Source organism: Conger conger, chromosome 10, assembly GCF_963514075.1.
Source record: "Conger conger chromosome 10, fConCon1.1, whole genome shotgun sequence".
Classification (NCBI taxonomy): domain Eukaryota; kingdom Metazoa; phylum Chordata; class Actinopteri; order Anguilliformes; family Congridae; genus Conger; species Conger conger.
In genome coordinates this window covers 41209748-41217642 of record NC_083769.1, presented here as the reverse complement: position 1 = coordinate 41217642, position 7895 = coordinate 41209748, and positions in this window count along the sequence as shown.

The window sequence follows — 7895 nt, the reverse complement described above, 5'->3', positions numbered from 1 at the left end:
TTTCTACATTCAGATGGATGTTATCTCTTTTTTTTTTAACTATGGTGAAATAAATTCATGAAAATATATTTGCAGATGTTCATGATTGAAAACACACCGTGTTGCACTGGGAAACAAGGAAGTTACATAAAAACAATGTTGTCAAAATGTGAACTTGAAGAGAAGGGTTTCCATTAGAATCCTTGAAAAATGTCAAAAATGGTCAAATTCGACATATGCATTTTCCCTTTGAGATATATGAGAAATCATAGGTATTTATCTACTGTCATTAAATAAATGACTGCAAATGCATTTGAGGATGTTAATGATTTAAAATCTATTTCCGAGGAAAAAGATGGTAAAACTTGTTTATAATACACCCATGTAGAAATAAATGAAAACTAAATTATTTTGAAACATTTATGATGAAAAATGTTTTTCAGTGGAAAATGAAAAAAATACATAAAATACACATATCCATTTTTTCCTTTCAGATATATCAGAAATCATGTGTATTTGTCTACTGTCATAAAATAAATGACATAAGTAAAACCTTTTTCTTTTTTTATAAATATGTGCTTTCTACATTTGGATAAATCATCTATTTTCAGGGCGGCACGGATGGTGCAGTGGGTAGCACTGCCGCCTCACAGCAAGGAGGTCCTGGGTTCGAATCCCCGTCGGCCGGGGCCTCTCTGTGCGGAGTTTGCATGTTCTCCCCGTGTTTGCGTGGGTTTCCTCCGGGTACTCCGGTTTCCTCCCACAGTCCAAAGACATGCAGGTTAGGCTGATTGGAGAGTCTAAATTGCCCATAGGTATGAGTGTGTGAGTGAATGGTGTGTGTGCCCTGAGATAGACTGGCGACCTGTCCAGGGTGTATTCCTGCCTTTCGCCCAATGTATGCTGGGATAGGCTCCAGCTCCCCTGCGACCCTGTTCAGGATAAGCGGGTTCAGATAATGGATGGATGGATGGATCTATTTTCAGGTGAAGCCACTGAGCTCAGAGAAATGCACTCTTTAATGGACAGGAGAGACAGACACTGTTTAATGGACAGGGAGAGACTGACACTGTTTAATGGACAGGAGAGACTGACACTTTGTTTAATGGACAGGAGAGACTGACACTATTTAATGGACAGGAGAGACTGACACTCTGTTTAATGGACAGAAGAGACTGACACTATTTAATGGACAGGAGAGACTGACACTCTGTTTAATGGACAGGAGACACTGACACTATTTAATGGACAGGAGAGACTGACACTCTGTTTAATGGACAGGAGAGACTGACACTATTTAATGGACAGGGAGACACTGACACTGTTTAATGGACAGGGAGAGACTGACACTATTTAATGGACAGGGAGACACTGACACTCTGTTTACTGGACAGGAGAGACTGACACTTTGTTTAATGGACAGGAGAGACTGACACTCTGTTTAATGGACAGGAGAGACTGACACTATTTAATGGACAGGAGAGACTGACACTGTTTAATGGACAGGAGAGACTGACACTATTTAATGGACAGGAGAGACTGACACTGTTTAATGGACAGGAGAGACTGACACTATTTAATGGACAGGAGAGACTGACACTCTGTTTAATGGACAGGAGAGACTGACACTATTTAATGGACAGGGAGACACTGACACTCTGTTTAATGGACAGGGAGAGACTGACACTATTTAATGGACAGGAGAGACTGACACTCTGTTTAATGGACAGGAGAGACTGACACTATTTAATGGACAGGGAGACACTGACACTGTTTAATGGACAGGGAGAGACTGACACTATTTAATGGACAGGGAGAGACTGACACTCTGTTTACTGGACAGGAGAGACTGACACTTTGTTTAATGGACAGGAGAGACTGACACTTTGTTTAATGGACAGGAGAGTCTGACACTCTGTTTAATGGACAGGGGGAGACTGACACTCTATTTAATGGACCGGAGACACTGACACTCTGTTTAATGGGCAGGGAGAGACTGACACTGTTTAATGGACAGGGAGAGACTGACACTGTTTAATGGACAGGAGAGACTGACACTCTGTTTGATGGACAGGGAGAGACTGACACTATTTCATTGACTGGCACTATTTATTTGACAGGAGAGATTGACACTTTGATTCATAGACAGGGAGAGACAGACACTTTAATGGACAGGGAGAGACAGACACTGTTTAATGGACAGGGAGAGACTGACACTGTTTAATGGACAGGAGAGACTGACACTCTGTTTAATGGACAGGAGAGACTGACACTGTTTAATGGACAGGAGAGACTGACACTATTTAATGGACAGGGAGACACTGACACTATTTAATGGACAGGGAGACACTGACACTCTGTTTAATGGACAGGGAGAGACTGACACTATTTAATGGACAGGGAGAGACTGACACTTTGTTTAATGGACAGGAGAGACTGACACTTTGTTTAATGGACAGGAGAGACTGACACTCTGTTTAATGGACAGGAGAGACTGACACTATTTAATGGACAGGGAGACACTGACACTCTGTTTAATGGACAGGGAGAGACTGACACTGTTTGATGGACAGGGAGAGACTGACACTATTTAATTGACTGGCACTATTTATTTGACAGGAGAGACTGACACTTTGTTTCATAGACAGGGAGAGACTGACACTGTTTAATGGACAGGGAGAGACTAACATTTCAGTGTCATTTGACTGAGAGTCAAAAAACACTATGTATTTTCCTTTCCATGTGATTTCTCATATAAAATGAAAAATACTCATGCATTCATCAACTGGGGTGAAATAAATTAATAAAAAAGCATTTGAGGATATTCATGATGAAAAATATATTTCCCTGGGAAATTCTGAAAAAGCAAGATTATAGCCTTATGTCCAGAATATGAAAAAGAAAAAAATCAAAATATGTATTTTTCCATTTAGGTGGTTGCAAGTTCATCTTTATTCATAAACCTTGGTGAAATTAATTATTGAAAGTACATTAGAGGGTATTCATGAACTTTGCAGATATAACTGAATTAAAATGTTTTTGATGATATTATGATAACAATTATATTCCCCTGGCAAATGAGGAAAATACAGAAGACTGGTTTTCTAGCCTTATGTTGAAAAAGAGAAATAAGCTGATTTTAGTACACAAGACTATAGTTACATCCAAAATGTTTTTCAAAAATGTGATTTGTGATGGATGAAAATCCAAAAATCATCTTGAAATACATTAATGAAAATATGTTTGAGGGTATTTATGATGAAAATAATTTATGATCTTTTTCACAGGATAATACATAAGAGTCTTAAGTCAAAAATGTGAACAAAAAAAATTAGTGTGCTTTTTTCTACTGAGACCTTTTAAATAATCTTTATTCAACAACAATGGCGAAAACATAAATGAATGATAAGAAACACACATACACTTTTTTTTCTGAGATGCTGTAACAATGTACTGTAGCTAATTTAAGACAATTATGAATTATTTATTCATTGCTATGTTGATAAAATTTTCTTCAGGTTTGGTTCAATTATGTATTTGTTGTTGAGTAGGCACTTTGTGTCCAATAAACATAATTAGCATTTAACTACAGGGCTTATGCAACAAGTTCACATATTTAAAGAGCACAGTTAAAGCACGGTATTACTTCAAAAAAAAAACATTTTTTAGATTTTTTTTTTTTAGTTGAATGGAGACATTTGGTTGATATCAGCCTCTTGAGGGTTTTCTGGAATAAATAAACTACACGGCATTGTCATGATTTTAGCTGCGTTGACCTCCTGCGTATCTGCCCCCCCGCCCCCCTAATGCCAATTTCACCCCCAGCTTTTACAATTCAGTGTGAAACTGCCGGTAAAATTGCATGACACTCACTGAGACTGGCAACAATTCTACCACGACCAACTACCCCAACGCACACACGAGAGAATATACATACATGTAACCAAGAATCTGTTTTTCCCTTCTCCTGACATGCCTTCCGAGACTGACTTTGGCTACAACCTCAAAATTCAACCCCAGGAAAGATTATTATTATTATTTTTAGCATATATACAGATGGCTGTAATGGTAGGTCTGTGCATTGGCTGACATGAAACACTGCTTCCAATAAGGTCTTGTTAATGTTAAATTGGCTGAATGTGTGTCCAATTCCTTTTGTCCTTTGGGGTCCCTGATCTTAATTTTTCATTCAGGCAACAGCTGCTCCCAATGCCAGAGTGGCCTCCTAGCTAATGTTTTTTTCCCCTTTCTACCAGTAAGGGTCTCCTAAAATAAACACACAGTTAAATGAAAATAAAATGGAAATGACAACGAAATAAAATCTGAGGGGGGGAAAAGCAAACAGACAAAACAGAACCGTGGGGCAAAATCATTTTTAGATTAAAATTACATTAGAAAAAAACATCATAAAATTTTAAAATCTTACAGATAATCATTCACTCTTAACCATTTTTGGCCAAATGATGAATGTATAAATAGGCTGAGCTGCCATTGTCCACGGTGATTACATGTATTTATTTTGGTGACCCTAGTCATTCAGTAATACTTTCATCTGCAGGTATTACTGCATGTCGCTGCAGGTGGTCAACAGCCAAGGATTTACATCTTTCCTGCAGTCCTGAAATACCCTCCTGTGATCCAGCATAAATACATTCTTAATTTATTTTACATAATACTTGGATGAGTCCATATGCAGTGAAATATTTGTAATGAATGTCCCTTGTAGGTTTCAGCATTGTGGAATATATATATATATATATATATATATATATATATATATATATATATATATATATATATATATATATATAGAGAGAGAGAGAGAGTGAACGAGAGAGAGAGAGAGATACAATTTTTTGGTTATTTTATATGTTTATTATTTTATTAAATAATTATTTAATACGTTTTCTGAAAGTAAGACTACAGCCTCCTATCCTATAAATTGTGAATTGTTGTGGGCCTTAGTCAAATATACCCTTCATTAGTGACTTACAGACATGGGCGTTCTGACCTTCTGTCCATCTCCTGATGGCCTGGTCCTCCGCCCCACAGGAAAACCTCCCGGAGACTCTACAGGGAGAACCCACTCACCCTGTAGAACCCACAAACCCTGTAGAACCCACACACCCTGTCCCTGCCCTCCATCCTCACAAGCAAGGTCTCCTGCCCTCCACTGCAGGATCTTTTCCCTTTCTTTTCCCTTTCTTTTCTGTGTGACTGTAATGAAAGCCGCCATTAATGAGCGTTTCATCAGTTTGTGCCTTAATCTTCCACAGAGCTGCCTGGTGCCTGCAGTGACCGGAGCATAAGCAGTGTGTGTGTGTGTGTCTGTGTGTGTGTGTGTGTGTGTGTGTATGTCCTGTGTGTGTGAGTGTGTGTGTGTGTGTGTGCCTCTGGATGCATGCCTGCATGTGTGTGTGTGTGTGTGTGTGTGTTTGTGTATGTCCTGTGTGTGTGAGTGTGTGTGTGTGCCTCTGGATGCATGCCTGCATGTGTGTGTGTGTGTGTGCGCCTCTGGATGCATGCCTGCATATGTGTGTGTGTGTGTGTGTGTGTGTGTACGCCTCTGGGTGTGTATATACTTCCTCTGCCACACACAATCGTATGTTCCTCTGCGACACACAACCTGTTCCTGGCACAATCATGTGACATACCAGGCCAGTTCTCAGAGCACAGGGCAGGAATGCCATTCATTTTGCATTGTACTGTAAACAAAACCCACTCGAGAATTAATCTCTTCTACCAGATTCAAAAGTTTGGGATAACTGAAATTCCAGACTGGTAGACTGTGAAGATGTACAACACGCAGAAAACTAAAGTTAAAAATTAAAACAAGTCACTGGCCTACATTCTTTTTGTCAGTACATTTTTATTTTATTGAGTGAAAATCTCAACCCTTGCATCAGTCATGCAGTAAAAATAAAATAAATAAAGCACAAATTGCTAACAGCACTAAATTCAAGTGGAAAAATATTCAGTTATTAATAACATAGGTGCAGAGGGAGAAGATTCAAGTATTGGAGAAAACCAATTCCTTTAAATTCCTTTTTTTCTTTAATCATATAAAATGTCAGTTATCTCCATGTACAGAGTGTTTGTGAATCTAGCCTTTTTCCCCACAGAAAGAAAAAAAATACACATTAATATTCAACATGAGCTAGAGATGGCTTATAGTCCTAGTGTGCAATATATATTACAAAGGCTAAACTTTTTTTTTTCCCCTTTGCTACAATGTAGTAATCTTTTTATTTCACTCTACAGAGAACAGACATTTAATCCAGTTTCTTTTTTTCTTCTTTTTGTCGGCTAATTAAAACGGTAAAATGATCTGTTGTTTCAGCAGCAGCCTATGCAGGAGTTGGAGGTCGTTTCCGTCTGGTTTTTGTTTAATATAATTTTCATGTTTATTCTTTTTTTCTGGATTATATACAGGATGCCAGCTGGCTGACAGATGGTGATGCCTTTACCCGTTTTCTCTTTTATTTTTTTTTATTTAAAGAAACATCACAAGGCGAGGTGGAGTGGGCGTGGGGACCATTGTGTGTCTGAGGGGCGTCGGGGCGGAGGACAGAAACAAACACAGCAACACGACAGCAGAAAGACCCGGCCCACTGGCACCAGCAGGTTCTCCATTCACGGGGAATGCTGATTTCCGACACCGAGGAAAGCCCCCCCACCCACCCCCCACCCCCCCCTAGATCTCGGAGCGCTGCTGTAGCAGCCTGCGGAGCCTCTGATTGGATCATAGTTTTGGGTGGCATGGAAGTCCACAGGAAACGTCCATACCCAAAAGACAACAAATATTGTTGATTCCATATCTGCACAGAGCAGATGTTTTTTTTTCTTTTTTTCTCCAGTCTCTCTGGGGACACGGACGAGAGAGAGAGACGAACAGCGCAAACGCGTTTTAAGTAACGACTTGTCCTTGGGAATAAAAGCGCATCAAGGAGAGGAAGAAAGAAAGGGAATAGAATGTGGAGGGAAGGGTTTGACATCTTTGCACAACAACCGGACCGAGTGTGTATCTCAAAGGCTCCTCTCCACTGCCTGTAAGCCCCCACCCCACCCCCCACCCCCCCGCGCAGAGACGCGGTTCTAAACCTCAGAGCCTCCTGGTGCCTCAGTACAGCCCCAGCAGAAGCAGAGCATCTTAAGACCCCCCTGAGACCCCCCTCTGAGACCCCCTTCGTCTGTTCCCTGCCCTCCCAATCTCAGCGGCGGCCTCATTCACAACCCCCCTCTCGCCCCGCCCACAGGCTAAGGTGGGAGGGGCGTCCAGTGCGCTGGCGTTTCCGAGGCGACGCTGTCACTCAGACGACGTGCCTGCACACACACTGCCGACCCCCCCCCCCCCCCCCCCACACCCACACACACCCCCCCGTATCCCCGCAATGCACTGTATCACACCCTGCTGGGCTAAAACACTAGTTTGCACATTTGTATTGTTATAATAATTATATTTTCTTTATTTTTCACTTTTTACAAATCCCGCTATTTTACACACATAAAATGGATTCAAGTGCACAATATGCCTCCCAGCCCTAGCGCTATTCCAACATTTCTTAGAAAATAAAAACCGTAAAAGTGAAGCACTGCCTTGTGTCTGAGTCTAGAAAGGAAACACAGTAACCAGCCAGGTGAGAGGCATGCCAAAAGCAAAACAAATGTCAACAAAAACCCAATTAAATAAAATGAAAAGCACACAAACAATGACAAACAGATTGTAAAGTAAAACAGTATTAAATTAAACTATAAACATCCATTAATAAACCTAATCAGTGTGTTTTTGTATTATTTCTTAAAATCCTTTAAAAATGGATTCTCTAATGCAAAAAATTCAAGTTACAACTGAAATCCCCCAACAGCTTTCAGTGCTAAAATATGTCAAGGGCCCTACATGATTTTATTCATCTAAT